This window comes from Ciconia boyciana, chromosome 2, assembly GCF_034638445.1.
Source record: "Ciconia boyciana chromosome 2, ASM3463844v1, whole genome shotgun sequence".
In the NCBI taxonomy this organism is placed as follows: Eukaryota; Metazoa; Chordata; class Aves; order Ciconiiformes; family Ciconiidae; genus Ciconia; species Ciconia boyciana.
In genome coordinates, this window is record NC_132935.1 from 112,027,702 (window position 1) to 112,054,526 (window position 26,825).

Sequence of the window (26,825 nt, forward strand, 5' to 3'; positions counted from 1 at the left end):
CTGCCAAAGGCTTCACTAGTAGCACATCACTTTCAGGTACCCTACTGGGTATACGTTATTGAGGATCCCATTTACAGCTGGATCATGAGACCAGGCATCAAACACATGGCTATCCTCTAAGGAGGCAACACCACAGCAATTAAAGAGGGAGAAAAAAATTAAAAATCATGGAAAAAGTGGGATGGAACTGAGTGAGGGCTTCCACATCAGCCAGGTATAGATAACCCATCAGGAGGAAAAGCTACAGCTGGGGAGGATTTTAAGAAAAGCAACAAGGCCTGTATTTGGAAAGAACACCAAAATCTACAATAAGGATTTACATAAAAGTATGTGTGAAATAAAGCAGATCCTATTAAAGGAAGGTATGCAAACTAAATGAGTTTATATGTATTCACAGGAGAGAAATGAAGAAAAAACAATGGCAAGAGGCACATGACCCAAATGAGGAAGGGGATTCTATTACAACTTCTTCCTACATATGCCCAAACGGGATTTTGGCCAGATTCTGACCTCTATCAGCAATGGGACAAGGGGTCAATCCATTGCACTCCTACAGGGCTGGTCAGAATTGTTCTTCAGAAGTGATACAAAATAAAGCAAAATTCCAAATCGAGGGAATTGATATGTGGAAACCAAAAGTAAATATCAGGGGACATGGCTCAAGTTAACACACTGCCACTCTTAATTAAAATTCCTTAAAAGCTTGATAAGGTAAAAAGGAATAACCTGTCTGGGACAGGTTAGAATGTAAATAAATAAATAAAGCACTTACAGGAATAAAAAGATAATTTAGTTAGAACTCCAATACATCCAATATTTCACTCAAAGAGTATTGAGCACATGGAGAGAGCTGCCAAGTGAAATCATCAAAGTAAATGATATAGATGAACTTAAAAGATACTTGGACATTTTTATGTCCAGCAAAGGGGATTGAAGGATACAGTAGATACAAATCAGGCAGGAGGGGATGTAATAAACTTAAAGAAGAACTTTCTTGGTTCAGATGTACTTTTCTGGTTCAGAAATTCCTTTTGTCCATAGCAGTGATTAAATGAAACTAACTCCATATATGTTAAGTATCTGCTAAGCACCATAATCATTGCTCCAGAAGTTATGATACATGGCTGCATGCAGAAAACTCCAACAATTTCCCTTTCCTTCTGGACACAAAAAGCTACTATGTTCATTGACCAACACCATAACATATATCACTAAAAACAGAACTCATAAAAAGCAACGGTTTCCCCTCATCTGGCTTGCAAAGAAATGCTCAAGCAAGCTGCACATATTTTTCAGTATTGACAGGACTAGCCTCGCATATTCCCACCCAGTAATATGATAGAACAGCACAGACACATACCAGCAAATATGTCATGGCAAAGACCTTGACGTAATTTTTACTTGGATCAGTTTTAACTAAGTAAAAGGACAGAACAGACACAAAATTTGGAAAAGAGAAAAAAGTCTAAATTACTTGCTTTAAGCAGAACAAGTCAACATTTATCTCACAGAGGCCTTGTAATTGTGATCACATAGAAATAACAGAAGTTGCTGAGAGGACTATTACACAGTTATTCCAAATAATAGCTGTTCTGTTGTTTGTTTAAAGGACAGGTACACACTACAAAATTCGACATACCTTTGATTCTTGCACCTCCTGCACTTCACTCTCTTGCTCCATCTTTCCTAAACAACTCCACAGAACTCAAGAGTATTGCTAACCACACCATCCTAAGGATCAACAGTGCTCCATGCACTCTAACAGCTGGCCTGACATATGCACGTAGGATTCTCCAATGGCTCTTAAGTAGTTTGAAACTAAAAGCAAAGAAAGTCCCCGTTGCTCTGCTGTGGCAGGGCTGTATCTCTCAGAAGAAATGTAGGCTATACAGAACACCAACACTTGCATCTCTTCCACCTCCACAGTATGTACTACATAGACCTTACTGCAACACATCAGACTTCTTATGTATCTGCTGTACTTGATTTAGCAATGGTTGACAGCCTGTAGTTCAGAAGAAAGTGAAATACAAAGATTCCCCTATTTTCTGATCCACTCTGACATTTAAGTACACATTTGTCTGTACACAAAGCATAAATTTCCTTCTTGTTCCTGTTGGAAATATATTAAGGAGAACAAAAGACTAAGTGCAAGAAGTGATACGCATCTTTCTTGTTGTTAATAAACTTTTTATTACTAGCAGGTAACTTTCATTTTTCTTATCTATTTAATTAATTTTTCTTATCTATTTAATCTATTTAATTAAAAAGCTATCCCTAAAGTCAGAATTTTGCTTTAGTTAAGCAGGGAAATTAATAGTCATGTACAGATACTTTTTTGTTATTTCAAAAACCATATAGTCCTATTTCCCTGAACTCTGGACAGATGAGATCAAAGAAGTCTTTTCTTTATTCATAAACCCAGAAATTTTTCATCCTATCATCTGACTGAAAGCCATTTCGTCGAGGCTCTTCTCAGAGTGACAAACTATCTGGTCTGCAGACGAAGATTCCTTTCTTATCTCCCCTTGTGCCTTTCTCGTACTTCTTTTTCTCCTCCTACATTTGCAGCCAGACTCTTAATATCCACACAAGCCCGAGCCAAACAGTTCTTGATTCCTAAGGGTATACATGTACACTTCTTTTTCAGGACAGTGACATATTTCTGAGTTTTATTTTGAGGCCCCCCAAATGTTCCTTATTTTTCACTCAATGGCAGTATTTTCAATTGACAGAATTGCAAAACTGTCCTGATTTGAAGTGAGCTGTTTTCCAGACATTCCACAGCTGTAACAATCTGTCCTTGCCTCATATGTCCACAGGAATTAAGTTGTTAAAAAATAAAAATAAAAAATACAAAACCCAAATATTGTTAGGCTGGCAAAATGAAGCATATGACTGACACCGATTTTACTCTCAATCCTGTTTGTTTCAAGGTGGTTCTCATAACAGTATTAAGCCCGACAGCCCTAAAATCTGAAAACTTCTGTTCATCCCAGAATATCAGCAACGAGAACTTAACTTACTACTCTGTCTTGCCCATAAGCTTCAGGTATGATCTGGAGGAATCACTGTCAGCCAAAAGCAGAGTATTCAGACTTCAGAACTATCCAAATACCTGCCTTTCAATCCTTTAGACTGTGAAACAAATATGTCCATTATGCAGATGGCTAATGGGAGACTACCAGCAACGGTCACCAGGTCAGTGCTTCCAAATTTATGTGGTTTTCATAAAATGGCCTGATTTCCCAAAGCTAGAACGAAGCATGCTTTCCCCAGGGCTCCAAGACTCTGCCGCTACTTCTGCAGTGACAATCAATAGTGAAGTATTTTATTGTAAATCTACAGGGAACGCTTTTTAACTTGTACTGTTGCCCTCCCAATCCCCCTACATAAAAAGCCTTGAAGCATAACCATGCCTCCAGAAGGTTTTATTACCAGGAGATGCTATGATGTAACAGGGGAAAGATCATTCTCTATATACCTGCCACTTTTACTTCCTGCCTAAATGATCTCCCACTGATCATTCATGAAAATAGAATATTAATTTAAATTAGTCTTTAGTTTGACCCAGGTTTGTCTAATATTAATAATATTTTGTGTACTACCCGAAGAGACCTGGAGATTAAAAAAAAAAAGTCCCAAATGATTCTTTCCACACCCCACATAACACTATCTATATAACCTGTAAAAAAAACTACATAGATAATCAATAGGGTAATTATGTGACAACACACAAAAGAGGCATTTAAAAGGGCTATTCATGCAATACTTGCAGCAAAGCACTGGAATTCAGGAAGATTTGTTTATATTCTTACATTCTAGAAAAAAACTGATAAGATTTTCAGAAGACACTTTTTCTCTGTGTTCTCTGAAGGATACTGATAGTCAGGCAGAAAACTTTGAGTTATTCAAGTGAAAAGCAGATTACACATTGAGTACAAAAAATCTAAGCTTCAAATAGCCAGTCTCCACTCACTGCAACTTACGTGCTTCTAACCACCGTTTCTCAGACAAATGCATTCACATTTGGCAAAGTACATACAGAATTTCATCCTACAAGCAGTGATGGATACAATTAACTTCACTAGTATAGAGACCCACTCACTTCAATGACCTACTAGTGTAAGTATTAGACTGATGCTCACTCCCTTGTATTGTGCTTCAGTATCCCATCAGTCCCAAGGAGGCTCTCAAAAGAGCAATCGTGTGACGAAGACCTCTGCATGGAGAAACAGTGCAACTGCATGGTGCATATTTAGCTTCTATATGAATTCTCAGACTACTTTTAGTTTTTTAAACTTTTAATTTCAGATTTGGTCACTTTTTCCCTACCTATTCCTCTTCACTGCCACCACTCTCCCCATAACATGGTAAATTAATCAAAAAACCCCTGAACAACAATTTAAAAATAGACTCCTTTTCTCTTCAGTAAGTGTCTGGTAACAATATACAGGTTGTTTGGGGTTCTTCATCACTTACTGAATAATTTCTGCAGGCACCCCAGGAATTACAGAATTGTCTTTAAGGACAAATAGCAAATCTAATATTGGTATTTGAGATGGGCTAGTGACTTTATACCAGACACAGATATTACATGATGTTACGTCAGTTCCCTGATTTGAAGAGCATAATTCTCACTGCCTCACACACAAAAAGACATTTACTTCTTCAGGCTTCATTATGCAGAGATACTCTCTTACAGCTGTGTTTGAAGATGTCACTGGACAAATGCAAGAAGTGAGCAAAAGGCTTCCCCCTTTCCACACAGCTGTGTAAATGCTGCTCACAATAATTTGTTCTCAGAAATGGGAGGCCTATTTATTCCTGGATTCGCAACCCCAGAAATCTGAAGAAAGAGAAAGTAGACCCAGATCCTACCTACCCTCTGCATTAGCACACAGAGCTGGGTAATTAATTTGGAAGTATACCGCACATGTACTTCACTCATTCACTTGTACCCATAGCAGCACTAAAGGCTTGATCTCTCTGGTTTTACCAGTTTATTCTCTTAATGTTCACTATTAGAATAAACATTCCTGCTAGCCAAGTCATTTTGTAGAGTCTCTCATGAACACAAGCATTACAGGGCCAAATGAAATCAGTCTTTTTCATTTAAGAGATTCTTCCCCCCCTAGCTTTCACTTCACCTGAAAGAGAATAACAACAAATCTGAAGTTAGCCGAGCAACTTCACTGTCAGTGGTAGAAGTGATGCCAAAAAAGGGGGAAGGAAGAGGGTAGGGAAAGGAGAGTAGACAGAAGAATTCAAAAATCTCCATTTTGAAGCCTGTCCCAGATCATGTAAAGCTGGCAGTGCATTTGGTTAATCCCTCTAGTGCTTCAGTGGAAAAATCACAGCAGGCAGCTGGATACAACATCCAAGGCTGCCCTTTCTTGTGTTTTTTCCATTTCTGGCAGCATACTGTCATACATGCAGCATCTGTCCATTTACACAGTCTGAGGCTGTACATTCAATTGAACTAAAACAATTAAAGGAAAAAGCAAAAGCAAAGGTTCAAAGGGCAATGAATAGCTGGGGCTCTTGGACTTCTGCAGGTGCACAACTCCCAATCCCAGCTACCTAACCCTGCTGGAGAAATCACTGCAATTGCTTGCAGAGTTTTCATATCTGTCTACTTCCACCCAACCGTCATCCAAATTTCAAAAGCTTGATAATGCTGCTATCAAAGATCAAAAACAAAAGCGATTTGTGTAACCTGGTCTCTGACCTTGCATTTTAAATGTGAAAGGGGAAAAGAGAGGCAATCATCATTCAGGAAAAAGCATTATTATTAACACAGCAGTATAAGTACCAGTAATGTAGACCCACAATGCAGTCTTCAGGTGTATTTGAAAAAGCACAATTCCTTTTTCTATGACTGTTATGTTTTTACTCCAATAAATATCTAAACATACAAGCTCAGTCAGAAACCTCTTTTTTCATATGATGGAGCTCTGTGGCACTTACAGATGTAACTCAAGTGTCTTTTAGGGAAATCATGTGGGGGGAAAACTGTACAGATTCATAAATCTTGTCCACTACTATGTGGACTCTATATTACTGCTGGATTTTTAAAATAATTTTAGTCATATCTGGTGGCTTCTACTGAGAGTATATTTGAGCTTGGTACAGTTAAAATACTTACAAATATAAAACAAATCACTGCTCCAAAGAGCTCTCAATCTCATTAAATAAAATGGACAAAAAGTGGAAAAGGAAGTAGGATTATCCCATTTTACACAGAGAGAATGAAAGCCATAACTCTATGGTCATTAGTACTAGGTTATCAAAAAAAAAAACTCCCTGAAACAAGACCAGGATTAGGCATAAGCATTTTTTCTCGAACTCACCCCAGATGTGATACAGAAGTTACACTGGCTGTGGAAGGACAAGTAAAGTTTGATCTAACATAAAGATTTTCCTGAACACCACTTAAGAAGGATGAATGCCTTCCATGTCCTGTTTCAGACACTGCCACACAGCCATAATATTCCCCTAATGTTTGTGTTCGTACTTCATATTTCTTAGAGTCACTGAAAATAAAAGTATTCTGATGATGCTGAAGTAACAGTTTAATCTATCTTGAGACAAAAATGGTATTTTTTTCAGTGCTACAGTTACAGTAAAGGAGGAAAAAACAGGAAGTCATGTAAGCATGGACAGCATAAAGATTTGTGTTGTGTTTTGGTGTTCATACAATAAAGGAAAGAAGCCCCAGGATGTGTTTTATACTGTAAACACATCTTTGGAGTTACACACTCCGACTAACACATAAGTATATTTGACAGGAAAATAAAAACAGTTAAAAATACATACTTCAAGTTTTGAAGTGCTTATTACAAATATTCATCAGGTTGGTCAAGTGTTTGCATAAATGATTAACTCAACTTAGATTAAAAGAAAAGGGTTTTAACAGCCCCTTGGTCAGCTGCAATATTCACAACCAACAGAGGCATAAACCAAACAGGCTCAGCAGAGAAAATACATTCTGCTCTTTCTGTCCGAAGCTGTTGGGTGAATATGTTTCTAAACACTGAAAACCTTAATCATTATCACAAGTTAGAAGAAAAGCAAATAATAACTTTATTTACACAATGTTTATCTGCCAATGGCATTTTAGGAGTTTCCTACAAAATAACATGCAGATTAAAGAGACAAAAATAGAGACAAAAATTGCACATGATTAAAAACAGAAAGCCCCTTAAAAACATTCAATCGCTACGCAATGCGGAAGGACTCAAAAAGGTTTCAAAACCTCTTAAATTCCATGTTCTTCTTAGATGAAAAAAAACAGGACTCCAAAACCTAAGATGCAACTGCTGCCCATCATGCCTCTAAGCTGACTTAATACCAAGACTGCTGGCACTAACACTTCCTCCTTCACTTGAAAATGAAAAAGAAATAACTAGAAATTCCCACCCACTGCAAGCTGAGAAATGTGGCTCTTCATTAGTTAAAGAGCTGCCAATTCTAATTCAAAGGACTTACTTTCTTGGTTAATGCTGATCATACCTTCTAACTGACAATGAATTAGTTTGTAAGAAACTAGCTTTTACTGTACTTCACTGTTGTTAGTTCTTCAGAGACAACTCTGTTATGCATAATTTTTGTCACAGGCTCCACCCAGGACACCGACACCTAGGCTTACCTAATTCACTTGGAAGCATATCCCTTAATTTTTTGGTCAGCTCCCTTTACAATCGACTGTACACTGTAAAGGGAGATTGTAGAATTCTGACAATGGGCTGTAAAAGGTGTGCTCTGGAGCTTCCTTTTATCTGCACAATCAACAGAATTTTTAATTAATTGACAAATACAAAATCGGTGCTCTCATCAACATACAACTTGAAGAGTAGGACTGCAGAAGTGCAGCTGAGGACAGAACGTTCATGAGTTGAGCGAAATCCTTAGCGGTTAAGAAGCAATAGAAGAGAAGAACATAGCTTGCCACTAGATGCTGTTTTCTAGCAGTTTCTTAAGAGAAAAGAAAAATTACTCCTTTTACTTGTAAATGTATGTCATAATGAAAATAAATTTAATAAAATTACTTTGATGTAATTTCTTTAATTTTCAAGTAAGATCCATGCTATTGATACAGTTTGAAATGAAATCTAGGACAAGCTAACAGCTAGCTAAATGAACAAATACCTTTCCATGTAAAAATGTTTTGCTTGTAGTGTATATGGAGTTACAATCCCCTACACACCTAAACACTTGGCCAAATTTTCAAGTACACTTCAATGACACATCCAATTTGAAGACAATATTCACTATGTTTTTTTAAGAAAAATCTGTTGGGATCGCTGTTCTTCAAAGCTTCACTGTCTCCTTCATCTTGGAATATTTTCATTTCTGAATCAGCAGCGGGGTCCTTGGAGCTATACATCTAGTGGGCATTTTTCATTGGGTAAAAGGGAACCCAACCCTTTGCCTGAAACCTCAAGGTTTGTTAAAAAAAAAAAAAAAGAAAAAAAAAGATATAAAGGGTCAGCAGTCTTATTCCACACTTCAAGAGTGATAATAGCCCACAGATTACCTGATATATTAGCTCTAGGTGGAAAACTACAATATTTTACTCAGAAATAACCCTGGATAGTTGCCTTGAATAACCCAAGGCCTGCAGAGTGCTATCTTTCCTACATTTGCAAAGCAACTTAGTTTGTTTTAACTATTGAAAGTAAAACAAATCTCACGCTTAAGTCCAAGCAAAATGTGCACAGATGCACCTATTTCATAAACTGGAAAATTCTTTCCATACATGGTGCTTTTTGCCCATCTTCATTGTGATTTCAATCTACAGACATTAAACCACTAGAACGGACAGAAATTTTGAAATTAAATTGAAAACAATTTTTCTGAAGTTAGAAAAAGAAAACTTATTTAAACCAGAAGAGAGGTTGAAAATGAAATATGGTAACTCTTCCAGTACTTGCTGACTCCCACCAAGATCTCTACGCAGTCAAGAAAATGTGTTCTAAACATCTATTTAAAAAAAAAACAAACAGAAAAACAAATAAAGAGAGGAAGAGCAAGATGGAAGCAAGGTATATGGGATGGCAGAGCTAGACTACCCCAAACAGGGAATGAACTGGCTATTCTTGTCTACTGCTATTCCGTACTGAAAATGTATTAATTTAAAAGGTTCTCGACTGAAAGAGGATCAAATCCTGTGTACCCTGGAAAAATCCAGAACAAATCCTCAGCCCAAACACTTTCACCAGGTTGCTGTGATGGTCCTATACTCTGTAACTCTCCCAGCAAAGCCAGGCCATCTGACCACTTCCTAATCCACCCTTTGACAGAAGCCTACTATAGGAATTGGAATTTCCCTTCTCAGTAAAGGGTCAGACAGGCTACTGCCATAAGTAACTGAAATGTAATAAAGTTATAATATATATATTTTGCTTGCTCTTTCTGTCTCTAGTGCATAATTCATGAAAGAACCATAGCTGGATTTAAAACCAGAATAGTTCAACCACTCTGCAATAACATCATCTGTAGGACAATTTTTGAGGAGGACTAAACCAGACCTCATTATGAATAGGGAAAAGTTTTACTGGTTTTTTTTTTTAGAACTGTCAGCTGCATACATAGCATTGAGAATAAGTTCTTTTTTCACTACTGTAGCTTTTAAAAGGTAATGAGCCTACCCATATGGAGGCTATTTTTTGATAAAGAACTTTGAAATATACATGTCTATCGTGTGCGATAAATTACATGCATGCATACATACTCTGTTTGGAGGACATTCGGGAGCATAAAAGCCCAAAACGGGATTGAAGGGAGGGGGAAAAGAAAGGATTTCAGTCCTAGAGTACAATCTACATTTCATTCAAGTGAACGGAAATCTTCACTTTGATTTGAAGAGAAGTTGCATTCTACGCAAAAGGAGCTATAGGTCCCAATTTTTAAGCACAACATTTGGAAAACTTCTCAGGAAAGTCTACTGTACAAGTTACAGTTAGCCACTTTTGAGTTCATCTTGTACTCTAAGACTTGTTTCAGTTGCATGTGTGCATTAGTATTACATATACGTAATATATACTTACATGAGCAATTTTTATTGATTTAAATTTTGACCGCAATACTTTTTTACGTGCATTTTTACAATGAACAGTGCAAACAGTGCTTCAAGCACACGTTCATACATTTCTTTCACTAGGATCAGCATTAGGTACTTGTCATGACTGGGGTATTGCGCTATATACTTGGCATATTTTAACCAATACTCTTAACGCTGTAATTGCAGGAATTTATCAACTTTATAATCAGTTGGTACATTTGGAAATGCACGTGTTTGGGTACCTGCCTGTGTAAAACTGCATATACACAGGTTCCAGATTTTGGAAATGAGGCCTATAAATCAAGTTCTCCAACTGGTAATCCAATGACAGCCACCGAACGGTCACAGATCATTACAAATGATTCCCTGTTTCTAACCTACCCCTGCAATCTACAATACTACACATAGTACAAATTAATCTGAAAGGTTCTGGCACACTGAATGACAAGTCTCCATCAGAGCATGATACCCAATAAGACAGATGACTGGTGTGATAAGAAATTATGGATATTGCAGTGCAACTCACTCTGCTTTCCTTGGCACTGGCATACATGATTTTACACCAGCATAAAAACTATTGCAAAACATACGTCAGGCCGTTTCTTCACAAGTAAGCGAAAATAGTTCATCTATTCACTAGACGAGGAGGAAATACTATAAGCCAACGAGTGGACAGAAATCAGGATGCCCCAAAGCCTTCCTGCAGTCCTACCAAAGAAACTTTGGTGTGGGGAAACTGGCCTTCCACAGCCAACCTTTTCCAGTCCCTCTGGATTTGAATGAGCAATCTTAAACAAAACCTTAAAGTGCTTTGCTTTTTAAAAGAGGGTGTTGGACTGAAATGCTTAACCATAAAGACCAGCTCGTCTTTCTTTTAAATCAACAGTTGTGCCCACTTAAGAGGCACCAAAGGGGCACTGTGGTTTTCTTTTAAAGATTAAAAAAGAGAAGCAGAGAAAGAAATATATCCCCTTATTTCCTCCAAGTTGCTAGTATTTCAGGAGCTTCTGAAGCACTGGACTGTTTTATTAAAATTGCCTCTTAGTAGCATTATAGTGTTGCCAGAAAGTACTGCTCACTGCAGTGATTAAAAAGTTACTCTTTTTCTTAGGAAAGCTTTGAATTCTTTAGTCTGTCCCCCCAACAGTAGCAAGTGACCAAAGGGCACATTTTTAAAAAATAAATTAGGACAAATAAAAAGCTTAGCACAATGGAATTGGATCCCTGTCTTCCCCCAGTAAATATATCTAATATCTCATGCCTATTCAGAGTGAGAAGAAGGGATTTCCCCTCAGTAACCTCTGTGAGAGCAAGAGAGAAGAGAATGCAATTGTTCCCCATCTCATTGTACGCGTTACTAAGCTGTGATGCCAGCCACATGCTGATTATCTCTCATGTTACATAAAGTGCTCTCCTGCAATGCCAATTGCCTGCCGTGTGGTCTGTATCCTGTTACATAAAGCGTTATCCTGTACTGCCATGCGCTGTGCCAAAGCGCTATTCTTTGCTACCATGCTCCCCGTCTTCAGAGCTCAAACGCCCTTTGTTTCCATGCCTGCTTCTGTCCACATCTTAAAAGCCACCTAATGATTAAAACAAAACAAGAATACTGCTCCATAAACAGTGACTTTGCAGTTACACTGTAAAATGAGAAAGAACACAAATAATTGTTGCTCAGGGATCCTGGAGGATATGAGAGATATGTACAAAAAGATTCCATTAAAGACAGAATCACTGCATGGTCCTCTGCGACTTGGACATTGCACCTACACTCTTCTATCATTTATGGGTTGTTCTGAAGATAGCATTTTATCTGTCTTGACATTTTTCTAAGGCAGTCCTGAGATCAGCTGTACTGCTTAAGATGAAAGCACCCTTGGAGTAAAACACACTCAGAATAGCTGTCTCTCATGATGTACTGCAGTAACACATTGTCAAAGGGCTCTTGTTGCTCCAGTGTTCTGTAAACATGCTGTATCATCAGAATGGTGCAGGAGTGATGATGTGTTACTGGAAAGATGGCAGCTGTATAGGAAAGCACATCTAGAAGCAGAGTTCACCTGACTGTAGGCTGACAGCCAATTCACACAGTACAGTATAATAGAAACTGCTCTTTTGGATGGCCTAGCGGGAATGAAACTACTAAATCAGCTGCCCTGGCACTACTGTTTCTAGCAACTGAAAATGGCAAGTCTTACATGCACAAAGATAAAAGGTTAGGCAAAGGGTTTCCCAGTTGAGGAGAGATGAAAGAGAAACTGAATTATGAAATTTTTGTGGGGCCACAGAAAATAGAATCTCATCTCCCAGGGCTCGTGGCCTTTTCTACAACAGTGCTTTGTAAAGAGGGACTGACAGCCAGCAATACTATATATTTTCCCTTGAATCATGAAGCTAAGAGGTATTTTAGTATAAATCTTTCAATGTATTATTTTCAGTGTTTTTAAAATAATTCTCGGATCTCAAATAACCCTCTTTTGTGCCTGGTAACGTGTTCATCAAATATCAACGTGATCCATCTTCAAGAGCAAAGAAATCCCCCAAACGGGCAAAAATAGCTCTGCCTTCTCAGTCTCACTTACAGAAGGGCCAAGATTAACTACAGGGGTGAGATTTCAACTTTGCTGAATCGAACAGCCTCAATCCCAGTCGCATGATGAAGGCTGGGGAAGGAAGACGCATTACTTCTTCATTTAAATCAGTACCTCTCGAGACTTCACTACAAAGACTTGGGGCAAAATCCTGATGCCAGACAGAAAGCATGCAGATAGGTTTGTATCAGTTTCCCTACAGTTCTGTATCAGACTTCATACTATAGGAGGCGAATACTAAAAAAAACAAACAAACAAAAAAATACAGCCCAATACAACTTTTCCACACTCTTAGTCATGGAAATTGCTATTGGTGTATTCTGTTTTGGTGAAATCGTGAACAGCATCTTGCAAAATTTGACTTAAACAGAAAGGTTACAAGAAAATAATGGCAAGGCTCTGCTTGAAAAGGTTCAAAAAGATTCAAAAAGTCCAAGATTCAAAAAGCATTAAAAAAATCCCAAACCCTGTCACAAAGCCTTTAGCTTATACAGAGGAACTAGCAGAAAAACAATATTATTGCCTTCATCCAAAACCCACAGCAGAGACTTTCCATTTGTTACTACTAGCTTTGAATTGGGACAAAATTGCTCAATTTTTATGCTACAATGACCCTCTCCTAGAATCACACAAGAAAATACAGTGGCTTTGAAGACAGCTTCATAGGAAAAAAAAGGAAACAAAATCAATAATAGATAGTAGACTCATGGTGCATAAACATTATGGAAGCGATTTTTTTTTTTAATTAAAATAATGCAATCAATGTGTTTTTTCCAGATAAGCTTTCTGCTGTAATGATCCTTTTCTTGCACTGTATATTGTGTCATACTGCACCATACATTCTTTATCCTCCTCTATTGCATCCCTAGGGTCAAAGGTAGAAAGACAGAAAAATTCCTGGAATAATATCCCAAATAAATTACTACGAACTATTATAATTCAACATGGGCATATAAACGGCACTTTAAAGAAAATTGAATTTGTTGAAAATTAAAGCAAACCCGGTGTTACTTTGAACAAGAGGCTCACTGATTGTTTTCAGATTTCCATTATAAAATAGGCTTTTTTGTTTTATGTGTTATATACCCTCTGAGGAAAGGAATTGTACCTCAAAACATATGGGCGTTCAGAATCTTTATTTTTAAATACAATGCTCCATGCCCATAAAACTCTGCTTGGAATTTATAACAAGGTGCATAGCAGCAAACCTGAAAGAAGGCTAAGGATGAAGAAAAACAGAGCTTGTACTCATTAATTTAAATAAATAAGAGAGCATAGAAGTGAAAGTGACGTTAATTTGGGGATAAGTATCTGTGGTTTAATTTAGTGTTGTCTTCTCACTATCTGCGGGCATACAGGCACTGAAATACACAAGAAGACAGACTAATAAACAGACATTTATTTTGTGGAGCAGGCATATTGTTTTCAGTCTACTGCAGGATGCTTTCATTTTACTGCTGTAATATGTCACACTGAGAGCATGAAGAAGGGACTGCTATCTGGATTTTAAGGAATTTTTTCATGCACAGCTTTTCTTTTAAAACACATGTTCTGTTAGAACAAGCTTACACATCTTATTTTAAACTAAGTGCTATATAAATTGGAATGCTGTTAAATATTCTCTTATAGTATAAGCCATGACTGAGTGTGCCTCACTAAGATTCAGTGTATGTCTTGGGTGTGTTTCAGCCTTGTGTCTTCAGCCACCTGTGAAGTGTGCTTATAATCCACTAATGCACACCTGGGAGAAGCTTTTTACTATTGGGGGAATGGCTCATTAATTTCACATTACAAAAAATGTAAACACTCATTTTTGGTTGGGTTTATGCAACATATCCTTTTATTACAGAAAGTGATTTCCAGTGAGGGGTAAGAGCATGGAAAGGTGAAGCTTATCATTGTTTTTTATCTAGGTTGCCCAAAACCTTGTTTTTTCTATTACCTAATGGACTTACTTTCTCTCTCACTGCCCTTAGCTGCAGAAGTTTTACTACTTGTCTGTGGCCATATTCTGCATTCATCCTTTCATTAAAAGCTGAGACCAATATGCCAAAAGGGCCACAGAGTTGTAGCTTAAAAGGAAAACTTGACAAGAAGCAGCAATTAAAAATATTGTCCCTTACAAAGGAGACTTCCTGCCCCCACTCCCTGCTCTACTACCTATCCCATTCTCATACATGAATACCTTATTTCAATTCATCAGGATTTCTTCCACATGCACAAACTTAGTCTGATGCAGGCATGAAACCTCTACCTGCATGACCAAGGTGAGCACTGCTGTAATTTTTCTAGAAAGACTCACCCAGCCAGTCAGAGTGTCATTCTGAACAGTCAAAATCCACAGCCAGAATCTGATCGTTTACATTTGCAAATGCTTTCCCATATTTCAGATCCATCAGTCCCTTCCTGATGATCCCTCTGGACCTGGAAACCACCATCTTTCTCACAGCCCTATAAGCAGGTAGAGAAGAGGAACTGAGAAACACTTCGCTTCAAGGATACTCATGTGGCACAAAGGGACCAGCAACCAGTAGTCTGTCTGCATGCACAAACAGCTAGTTTGCCCATGCAATCAAAGTTGCACAGTTAAACTGAATGCACAACAGTTTTATGAACAATCCTGGACTTCACAAGTTTTGGAAGTCAGGCTCTGCAACTATAAAATTATACACTTGATATATATTAGTAAGTACAGTAAATAGAGCATAATTAGAACAGAATACAATGTACTATTTTTCACTGCTTTTTATTCTTACTTCCCTAGAGCTACAAAATGAGCTTCTAATGAGCTTTGGGTAGTCACATAAATAGAAAACCTAATGTTGTAATGCCTGATAGTGATCTAAACTGCTTAGATATGTTTTGTATTATACCACAAAACAGTGGTTTGTTCATGGAATGGAACAAAATTTCATGTGTTACTCATACTTTGGCCCTAGGCACGCATGTGTTGAAACCATAATCCCCAATGTATTTCAGAATATGTTTGGACAACCTAAGTTGCTCTGTGAAAATGACCCAAAAGGAAAACCCCCTATCCATTAAAAACACAAATTACTGAGACCTCAATGTTTAAGTGTAGCCTACAGCACATAAAGAAAAATTTCCAATACACTGCTTATTTTCCAGTTAAAAAGAAAAAAGAAGATGATGAGAAGGATGCATTCAGGAACCATATAGGAAGGCTGTAAACTAGCTGTATATGGATAAACATTACACCATTCTGTCCAAAAGAAACAAAATATTCTATGCCAAGACAGGAAATCTCCCTACTGAAATGACTTCGAACATGACTGTACAGATATACCCTGATTTCATGTAGATGGGTTCTCCCCTAGATTTGCAACAGCCATTTTGTTTTTCTCTTGTGGGGAGGATAATATGAAAAGTCAGGGAAGAGTACTGACAATAGGAGACAGTATTTTCTCCTGCTCTAGCAGTTCGTTACAGATATTAGGCAGACCCTTGTATGGGAAGTAAGTGGCGTTACCCTCACAACATGCCTGTGAGGCAGACAGATAAACAGACAGGTAGACAGACAGACTGACAGACCGACAGATTGGTGTACAGAGACTAAGTGAATTACCAAGAGTCAAACAAGGAATTTGCTGCAGCTGAGAAATGGATCCAGATCCCCCAAGTTCTTGTCCAGTGTTTCAAACAGAAGGTCATCTTCAAAAAGCGGTACTTCTTTACCAGGTAACAACTAATACATTTATACTACTTGTAGCTGTTTATTATTTTATCTGCAGAAGCTGAAGCTTCAATAGATTAATTTGTAGCCCCTTAAGTGCCTGTTTTATGCAGATGGACCAGGACTAGAGCTTAAAAACAAAGAACGAATAGATTTGAGAAGGTTTCGACATAAAAGTCCACCTCTACCTTCTTCAGAAATATGTTTTTATGCATTACCTTCCTGTCCCAAACTGGGAACCCAAACAAAACAGATTCCAATTGACATTATGTATTTGGATTAATCCTTTTTGCTTTTACTTATTCAGAGTAATTCAGTGAATAAGAAGTCTTTTTGCTGTTTATACGAGCATTGCTATACAGGTAACTAGAAAAAGTTAACATTTGATTTGAAAATCACAGGGATAAAAAAGGTCAACTGCTCATCATAAAAGACACTGTAAGATGGTATACTGTACGTTAAAAATAAGCAGAAAGTCACAGTGATTAATTCTATTGTATTTTTACAACAGGAAAACAAAACAAAAAAGTGAAAATATTTCCTTGAAATTAAGAAATCCCTTTTGGGAAGGGCTGCATTTCGGTTTACATGCAGCACCATTTTACGTGATGTTGGCTGTGAAAAGGGATTTTCAGCTGGTCTTTAGTGGAATTTATGCTAGTTTTAAGGCCTTTTGCATAGCTAGAGGAGTGTAAGGAGCCTTGATGTAAATGCAAATCTGTTCTTTAATGTGCACACTCCTCAAAGGAATAAAGATTTTATTATTTTAAAAGTTATGTACACCCACTGTGCAATATCAAATATGCATGTTGTAAACACAGTGGACCAAGTTCAGACATGATGTAAGCATGTGTAACTCGACTGACTTCAAAGGGACCACTTGTGAAACAGAATACTACTTAGCACGGCTATGGGCTGCAGGATCCATGCTAAGTAGGCACGTTATTTTAAATAGAATTTTTTGAGCAGTATAGTGTTACACGCCATCAGAAACTAAAGCAGAACTGGGCTGTCAGTAATCTACAGGGTTGAGTATCAAAAGAATTGTTTCTGACTTCATGCAAGACACAAAAAACATTTCAAGCAGACTGAAAAGAGCAGACATTGAGAGTGCTGAGATGTCATTTCAGAGCAAGAATGGCCACCATTGCTTTAAACAAGAAAAGGCTAATAGTTCATGTACACTGATGCTGTATATAAGAAAAGCAATTATTGTGTAGGCGATGCACAGAGAAAAGAGAAAAGAAAAAGGGCGAGGGGCAGGACCCCACAGCCTTGGGAGATGGGACCATGATCAGGAAATCAACGAGAAAGACCAGCCAGGACACTGGCACATACACTAACAGACAGAGAGCAGAAGACCAGGCAGCAGGTGGCATTGATCTTGTGTGTTGCTTTACAGAACTGCATTCACTCTTAAATTTTTCAACCTGCATCTACTGCACTGTTTGGCTGTATTCTTACCAATCAAAGTGCTTTTGGAAAATATAAAATTAAGTTGTAGCTTGTAACATGGCAGACACTAATTACTTTCCCTTTTTCTTTTCTTTTTTTTTTTTTTTAAGAGACAAACTAGGGCATTAGATGAAGACATTTCATCATGGATCATCCATTTGCAGACTAAGAGCTTGAAATCAAGTGGAAAAGAAACTCAGCAGAGAAACCACAGGCAAGCAATGCTACTGAAAGACAGACATTCAAGAACGGAACCAAAAAAGATGGTCAAAGAGAAAAGGCCTTTCGAAATAAATACATGGAATAGAGCTTCCGAGTTTCTATGCAGATGAGCCTCATTCCCAGGTGTTGCCTTTTTAGCAGTACTGGCCAATGAAGACTTAATCTGGCAAAGCTACTGCACCATTTGGAAAGAAGTTGTTCTGACTTACAGCACAAATGCACATGGACTTTTTCTTGTCAAAGTTGAACAAATTACTGCATCCTTTCAAAATCCCAACGAAGTCACTGTTTTGCTCAGAAAAACTCCAGTGGCGTTTTATTTTGTAAATTTGAAAGTTGCAAAAGCAGTCAAATTTCATGAAGCAAGGGAAGATTTATTTCTTTCATCAATAAGGGAAATGCTGCAAGTGTTCTTTTTGTCATAACATAAGCAAGTGGCGGACTTGCTGTTCCTTTTCCGTCAAAAGATATGGTGACAGGAATAATCTGTAACCTGGGCAAGAATATGAAAAAGCAGCATTTGCAGCCCTTTTGCAACAATCATCTAAGATGGCTTCCCAATTTAATATCAGATATGAAGAATCTCAAAGTAACGTGAAAAAGAACCACTAATAAATACCCATACAAATACAAAAGCTATTTTTCAAATGCCAAACATATTCATACATGAGAACAGCCCTAAACAGTCACACTGCACTGGAATATACTCAGAGAGAGGACAACTCCCAAAAGTGTCAAATACCAATTCATTTTTAAATGACATTTATTGGCCTCAAGAGGAATACAGCTGATGTAGGATTTGAATTTTGCCCAGAGTACAGCTCTTCTTGTTTGAGCACTCATTTGGTTCTCCCCATGCTTTGATGATATCCTGAAGTTTGTACAACTTGCTTACTTAACTGATATTTTTCCCCAGTCAAGGACTGCAAGAGCATACAATGTACACTGGAGTAACAAAGCCACGCTTCTAAATACTGATTCTGGGGACTCAGCAAATAAATGAAGACAGTTTTGACGTGTTTGGTGCTTTGGGAGAGTGCCAGAGAGCACCTTCCATTCAAAATGAATAGATGTATTATTCATGAAAATTTGACACGGCTCAAATAACCCCCATATGAATAGTTCCCCAAAGACTAATGTAGTGATGAGTGTATTAGTCTTTCACAGCAGTAAGTAGTGATATTTAAAGCTTGTCTTAAAAAACATCAGCCATCTCTTGGAGACACTAAAGACTTCATCCAATAACTGATCCCAGGAAAAAGGGCTGTAGCTACATGTATATACTTGGCCCTTACAAAACCAGCCAGGAAATAAATGTTCGATGCTTTTTATATTGGCATACTTATATGATAGTGGCTATTTAGTTTTTGGCCTGTTACAGACAATATAAAGGGCCAAGCCTCAAGCTGCCACAGATCTATGATTCCAGACACTTCCTGTATCACAGCACATTATTCAATAAATGAAATACATCCATACCCTGAAAGATGAGCACTCAGAGTTCTAAAATTATTCTGTGTATGCAGCTCTGGGGTGACCACACAGAAAAAAGTATGTGATCACAAATGAGTTGGTAATTAGGAGGCTGAAGCAGATCAAAACAAATTTTATTTTAAATTATGTATAATTTTCAGCTCAGACCTGTATTACAATGTGAAGAGAAAGACTGCTATAATTTGAATCCTTGATACTAGAATACCTACTGGTAAACATTAATATTAAAAACTCTGAATGTCTTTGAATGGCAAATTCGTACCTCTATGTAATCTAAAATTCACCTATTTGCCAACGTATGATCATTTTTATTGTACTCTTGTGCCAATACAAAAGCTTGCCTGTGTATTTAAATGTCTGAAATATCACAATATTGAATCCCACAAAAAGCTATAAAAAGGAAGCCTGTAAAGAGTAAGATGTTATTCTGAATTTTGTTACAAATTCACAGTGTTGAATGATTTGCATGATGCTTTACTTTTTATGCAGTCTTGTTTGAAATAAAGGTGTCAAAAGCGTTCCTAGCTATTGAACAGAACGTCATTGTTTGTGCTTTTATTTCTTAGTAGCAAGAAATGAAAGAAAACCTGGCTTTACCCTATGAGGCAGAATTCCCTATGCTCTCTATCCTGAAGGAACACACCAGGGGGTGGGGTGAGAAATGTGATTTCAAAGATTGACTAGAAAAAGAAGTTTAATTATATGTTGCTTTTAGCCTGATGATCATGATACAAAGGGAAAGACGGGGGGGGATTTAATCTGCGTTACTCGATTACCTAGAGCAGCCTTCGAAATCACAACTCCAAAGCCAGAGCAGCTCCAGGGGCGCAGGCAGGGAAGGCGGGCGGGCGGCGCGGCGCGGCCCGCGGGGATCTGGCCCGGCGGGCGCTGCCCAGCAGAGGGAGCGCCCGCCCGGGGCCGCCGCGCCTGCCCCACGTCCGCGCCGCTCGTCCGCCGCTGCCCGTAGCCGGGAGGGCTCCGTCGGCTCGCAGGCCTCGGCCAGGCTGGCCGGGCAAAGCCGGGAGGGGGAAGGAGAGGGGGGAGGTCACTTGGGCAGCCGCGCGGGTGCGAGGCGCCGCCAAGAGTGCTGCGGAGGTGTGCTTCAGCCGCTTCCTTGCAGCCGGAATTGTGCAGCCTCGCAACCTGGGACTGAATGCGTGCACAAACGACAACTAAGCATACGCTGGCAGAATAGTTTTGAAGTCATCAGACTGCACAGCTAAACCTCTCAAACCTCTTGGTATGAAAAATAATCCTTAAGGAGATGTAACAATCAGGAAGACAAAGAAAGAAAGGAATGGTGTGTCCTACCAGGTTCCTGGCCTGCCTGCCTGCCTCCTACCGGGTTCTGGAAAAATACCCTGCAAATTTGTCATACCTAGTAGCATGTCCCAGATCTATTTATTGCTTGTTTTCAAACTCACCTCATGTGTGTTGCTTTGCCAGAGCAAGTGCCAATTTTAGAAGCTCCCCCAAAATCCACATTTGAATAGCTAACGCGCTGCCCCATTAGCCTTGAAGTAAACAAAATGCCTCTAAGCATACAATAATGGCTTACTTGGATCCAGTTCTGTCGTTCACTGCATTTCAACTCTCAGCAATTTTCTTTTGTTTACTGAAACTGGGACAAAACCCCAGTGTCCTTGACATATAGAAATCAGAAGCATAACAACGGAAAGAAGACCAAAACAATTATTAGACTTGACAGACTACAGGAGACAACTAATAAAATCCATGTATTGCACAAACAGCGCAACTTTAGGAGATAAGGATATTTCTAAAATTCAGGTTGAGATTTGGTTTCTGAAAAAAAAACGCAGTTAGGAAATGGTGGAACCTACAGCTTTGGTTCAGGTCTATCTCTCTTAAAAAAGGAAGATAAAGTGTTGTTCAATGTAGAAACATAAGAAACCAGGTCAGGTTCAAACACTAAGGGGGACTGAAACCATAAACACTCTAAGGTGTAACAAATCCTGTTGCTATAAAATGTTAGCAGACATTTGAGTTAATTCTTTAGCCACAGAAATAAATTTGCATCCTTCCTTTTTGCATGTTTATATTTCTAAAAAACTTGTAGAAACTAATCCTATCCACTCAGATTATCTTTATGGCAAGTATAGCATTCCCAACAGCTGGAAACCAAGCATTCCTCCAAGAAGTAAACAATAGCTAGGAGAGGAATTTCAGCCCATTCCTTGAAACAGATAATCCAGAAAAGTTTCCCCTTCTAAAGTGTTTTGGGGAATACTGGGAGATACAGCCATCTGAGAACCCGAACAGTGAACCCCTGCATACTGAAGAGACTGGCTATTCAGTCACCTGAAGCTACATACTGTGGGCAAATCCATATTGCAGTCAAAGAGTAACCAGAACCCATTAAAAAAACCTAGCCTGGATACTGCTAAGAGTATAGAGGTAGCCTACACCAGACACTGCAAAAGTCATCTATCCTCTTACCAGAGAGGACAAGACCCAGTTCGTTTTACCAAGTTCCCCATGGACATTTATCAAACAGTTAAATGCTGTGTTGATACATGTTCTGGCTGTATCACTGACTGACCTGTTACCACTCCACGGCATTAATGACTCCATTTGGTCTCCTGCAACCACCTGTAGCATCTTTAAGCAGTACTGTCTGAAGCTTCCCTATCACATTGTTAAAAAGAGGGGATCACAGAAGAGAAAAAAAAAAAAATTACTCCCTCCTCGGATCCACTCCAGCTCCAGAACAGCCCACACATACAAGCTTCCAGTGCCTACAGACCAGGAGAGATGTAGCACAGTTAGAGCTTTAACATCTCTATAGGTTAATAGAATTTTTTGACACTACTTGCTTGCTCTGCCCATACACCTGAAACGATCACACTGTATGTGGTCTGTATATCAATGATTTAACACTGGCATCCCAGTAAAAGTTTCTGTGCACTTCAATGACTTGAAAGTCTTGTAATCCCAAAAACGAAATAGGAACCATGACTGTGTATATATACATTAAAAAACCCGCAAAATCTACAGACACAGACATTATGCAATTATAGGCTTTAAAAAATCAGTATCATCTATCTAAAAAAAACAGAATCCTCTATCAACAAAGCCAGGCAGTGCAAACTTCCCTACAATCTCCTTTAAAAGTGATTCCATTTTGCCCTGCAAAGACTGTTTCTAAAGGTGAGTTACTACTACTGGAAAGTCTAGTAGATGGATATGCGGGGGGTAACTCCTGTTGCACAAACTTTGCTCATGAGGAATTGAGACCACTTTTTCATTGCCCCAAAAATACCAACAGCCACGAGCAAGCATGAGAATTTTATGGTCTAAAAATGTGCATCTGGGAACGGGCCCTCAAGAACTCACTCTTCCACTGTGAAACCAAAGAAGCCTAAAAACAGCACATCCGATGGAGGCTGGAAGATGATGTAACAAGCAGAGTGCTCACTACATCATGTAAAAGCAGTGAATATTATAGTAGGCGAGTATGTTGGTTATGTAAAGCAGAAGAGTTTTCTCAACGCATATGTTGCTATCTTACAAAAAAAAAAAATGGCAGTTCAACAGAACAGAGGGAAGGGACTTTTACAGCATTAAATCCAATCCTCTGTTATGATAAGCAACCATGGTATGTAATTCCTTTCGTATTAGGTTAAATGGAGACTGTAGATTAAGTGACTGGTATTTATTGCATAAAAAGGAATAGGGATATGTGGTGAATACTTCCCTCTGAAGGAGTATGTATGAGCTGCAAGGTCTAAACTTACAGCTGGATCCCATACATGGTGTTAAAAAAGAACAAAATTCTCTTCTCCCTTCATTTTTGTGTACTCCTGTGAATGCCAGTCACAGTCTGGCCTGTAATACAGAGGGGGTTGGGGGAAGAAGGAAAAAAAAAAAAAGACATTAACTCTTCTAAGTAAAAATCAACAGATTTGCAGCTGAAATGAGAAATAAATCAGGTCTGCATGTTCTACTTTGCATGAGGAAATGGTTTTCCTGCAAATAAAAGCTGGATGTTCTTAAAAACACATCATAACAAAATGACAGGAGAATAATGAGAAATGAGGTAAAGTGTTGCCAGATTGGTATCTCAAACCTTCTCAGTGATGGCTCATTCCCTAACCTGCACCTGAATTAAAACACAGAGCAAATGCTGGGCTGAAATGGACCTCAAGAGAAAGTTGTAATAAGATGAATCCCGATCCTTTGCAGCAACAAAAGAAAGATCATGAGTGTATGATGATATCACTTGATGGTAAAGTTGAGTAAAAACCTCAGGTATTCTATCCTTCTACTAATACTGGCAATCTTTCCTTCACAAACAAAAATGAAGGGAGGTTTTTAAACTCCTTCATTAGCAGTCTGTGTTGTTTTTGTTGTTCTGCTTTAACTGATTAAAAAAAAATTCATTATGACTTGACCGTTGTTCCACAGACTGTCAAAGCATTTCAGAAGGGTATTTTTTTGGTGGTGGTGCAATTTTTTGATGATTGGTTTTGCCCTGCTCTTAGTTGAGTAACCATATGGATACATTTGGTTTGCATAATGGGTACATCTTATCTTCTGCTTCACAAACAGTATTACTAGATCATTGATAAGAATAACGCGTGCATATATAAACACCAGTTTAACATCTGTTTATGTTGATAGGTTGGACTATGGAACAAGACAGACAAGTTATTTTCCACCTTTGGTTCTGATTCAGTAACAAAACAAAGTTGTACTCTGTTCCCAGTACTGCAGGGTAATATTTATTTTAGGCAGGTGCTTTACTTAACTGTATTTTAAAATGATGCAAACTTCAAGTGACTAAAAATAAAGTCCATTGAGTAAAAAGTCAATAGAAATTTTACCTCTAACATCAAGAGGGCTAGAAGTTAGCCCCTGACATCTATCCCTGAAGTTGCATTGCTTCAAGCAAACTAAAGATTACATCTTTAATTACACTTGTTTCAAATTGCCTTAAATGATGACAAAGACAAAGACTTTTACCCTAATTTCTTCATAATATGAATTTTTCAGGGATGCTGATGGATCTCAAAGTGTTCAGGTTTCTCACAAACTCAGCAATTAGTGAAGTGCTTACACCCATATTGAGGAGGAAATCTGTACAATTTGGGTTTTCAAAATCTCTGCCCAAATAAACAGTCTAGTTTGAGGTCTGCCATCTTCCACAAAGGTCAAAACCTCTCAAAATCATTGTAATATTAAAACGTCTACTTCAATACTGTATTACAATCAAGTGGTGAACCCAAGTCCTCAACTGGAGGAGCCAACATTTTAAATAGCAATACTAGAGCTCTTTCAAAGGAGGTTCTGTGTTCTTGTCGTTTTTTGAAAATCATCAGTTTCTTGATGAGACCAGGTTACCAGGTTGTTCTAATAATGATACCCAAATAATTTGTTTATTTTCCCAAATAGTCTTAGGTATACTGTACAATGTACTTCTTTCAGGAAACTTGCTGTGGATTGATCTTTTAAATGTATCGTAAGTAAAATCCTAAACTCTCCCATGATTCAAAAGGGTCGGGGAGGGGGGGAAGTGTGGATCACATTAACTTAATTCAGAGAAATGATCTAAAAGCTCCAGGGATTAAACACATGCATGGAGGTTCTCTCATAAAGTCCCAAAACATATTTGTGCTAACAAGATTAAATTTCATACCTTGGGATGTTTGAGAGTTGATTTTACATGCCTCTATTGATATAAGTGGTCTCCTTGACTTCATTGAGTCTAACTGCATGAGCAATGATGACTCGTGAGCTTGCATATGTAAAGGTGCCTTTATAGGGCATAATAAAATATGCCCAACCCTAATATATATTTAACAAGAGTCCCTGTGGAATTTAAGATCAGAAAGACTAGTACAGCAACTGAACAGCAATAGGAATGAACCATGAGGTAGAAAAAATTGCAAGTAGGAACGTTGAAGACAAAAAGATGACTCATAGGTTTGAAAAACACCACATCAACACAAAAATCATGACTTATGCAAAGGGAGGGCTGGCTGCTATTTGATAAGACTAAATTATTTTTATTCTCCTTTCAGGAAACTTTGGAAATTAATATATGTTTATCAAATAGTTACAATCCTGAGATTAATCCTTCAGCATGAATGCTGATCATGTCATGCCTCCAAAAGTGCCTAAAAATTGTTTAAACTGTGGTTTGTTTTGCAAAAAAAATCTCTCTCACTAAAGTCTTTCACAGCAACTTTCTCCCTTTTTCATCAAAATGTTTTTTTGCTCTGCTGTGACAGAAAAAAGCCTCTCCCAGGTTTTGGTGAGCAAAACAAAATTATTGTAAAAAATTTTATTTTTATATATATATATATAAAAATCATCTAATGTACTAGCATTATCAGTATAAAAATAACAGCTGCATTTGCCTCAGTGGCTAGTGGTATTTGCAGACTGGATTCTGACTGAAGAATTCCAAAGTATTTCTACCCATCTCAGTGGAGCTAGAGTAGACATGCATCTTTATAACCACTGGAATAATCTAGTCTGGAATTACTAAGATTTCTTTAAACCATTAAAATTCATACATATTATCATTAATAAATAATATTTTAATGAAAATACATTGTATCTAACTCCTGCTGCAAGCCTGAATTGTACAGCATCATTTCTGTGGAGTTCAGCCATTCTGGAAAGTCCTGGATAACAAAGAGGAAAAAAGATATCCAGGTGAGGTAAAGGGCATAGCCTTTGAAATGCTATGTTACACCTCCCAAAGGAATGAGTTTACGTTGTACTTCTCTACCTTGCATAGGCTGTACATGCAGTATGTATTTACTCTGTCAAAGGCTGAAGTGAAATCTAGCAGCAAGAACTTGAACATTTGTATTTCATCTGGAGCTTACATCATTTCTGTCACCTCATGGTATACATGTTCTAAGAGAATCATGTACTACAGAGAATGAGTTGCCATCAACTACTCTGTAATCTTGCTAAAACAGAGAGACAGAACATGAGATGAGATAGGAAGAAGCATGGGTATAATTTATGAGGGCATTGGCATGAAACGTACATTTCTCCAAAATTGGCTAGACTATTGCATGCTTAGGAATGATGGAATGCTGCCTTCTCTGAAGCTGGCATAGATGATTTCAGTTATTATGAAGGCCAGATGGTCTTCATTACTTTTCATCAGCTATGTGATAGGCCAGAACTTCCTTAAGGCTTCACATGCTTTCTCTGTGACTGGCCCAAACCATGTCAACAAAGATAGGCTTGAGATGCTTGGTTTTAGGTTTTAGTTCTTGCTTCCTTGGTCACAGCAAGATACTCATGGGTTCTGCTGATCTGA

At 38.1% G+C, this 26,825-nt stretch overlaps 1 protein-coding gene across 11 annotated transcripts in view; it reads right to left on the minus strand.

Moving 5' to 3' along the window:
• Nucleotides 1-26,825, minus strand: part of SUGCT (succinyl-CoA:glutarate-CoA transferase) — a 336,110-nt gene that overhangs the window by 121,112 nt on the left and 188,173 nt on the right. Inside the window, exon 15 of one of the 11 annotated variants that reach the window (XR_012041116.1) lies at nt 14,960-15,108. The exons of the other annotated variants lie outside the window; for them this stretch is intronic. The gene's annotated coding sequence lies outside the window, so the exon portion shown is untranslated. The remainder of the gene's footprint in view (nt 1-14,959; nt 15,109-26,825) is intronic. 11 annotated transcript variants of the gene reach the window in all.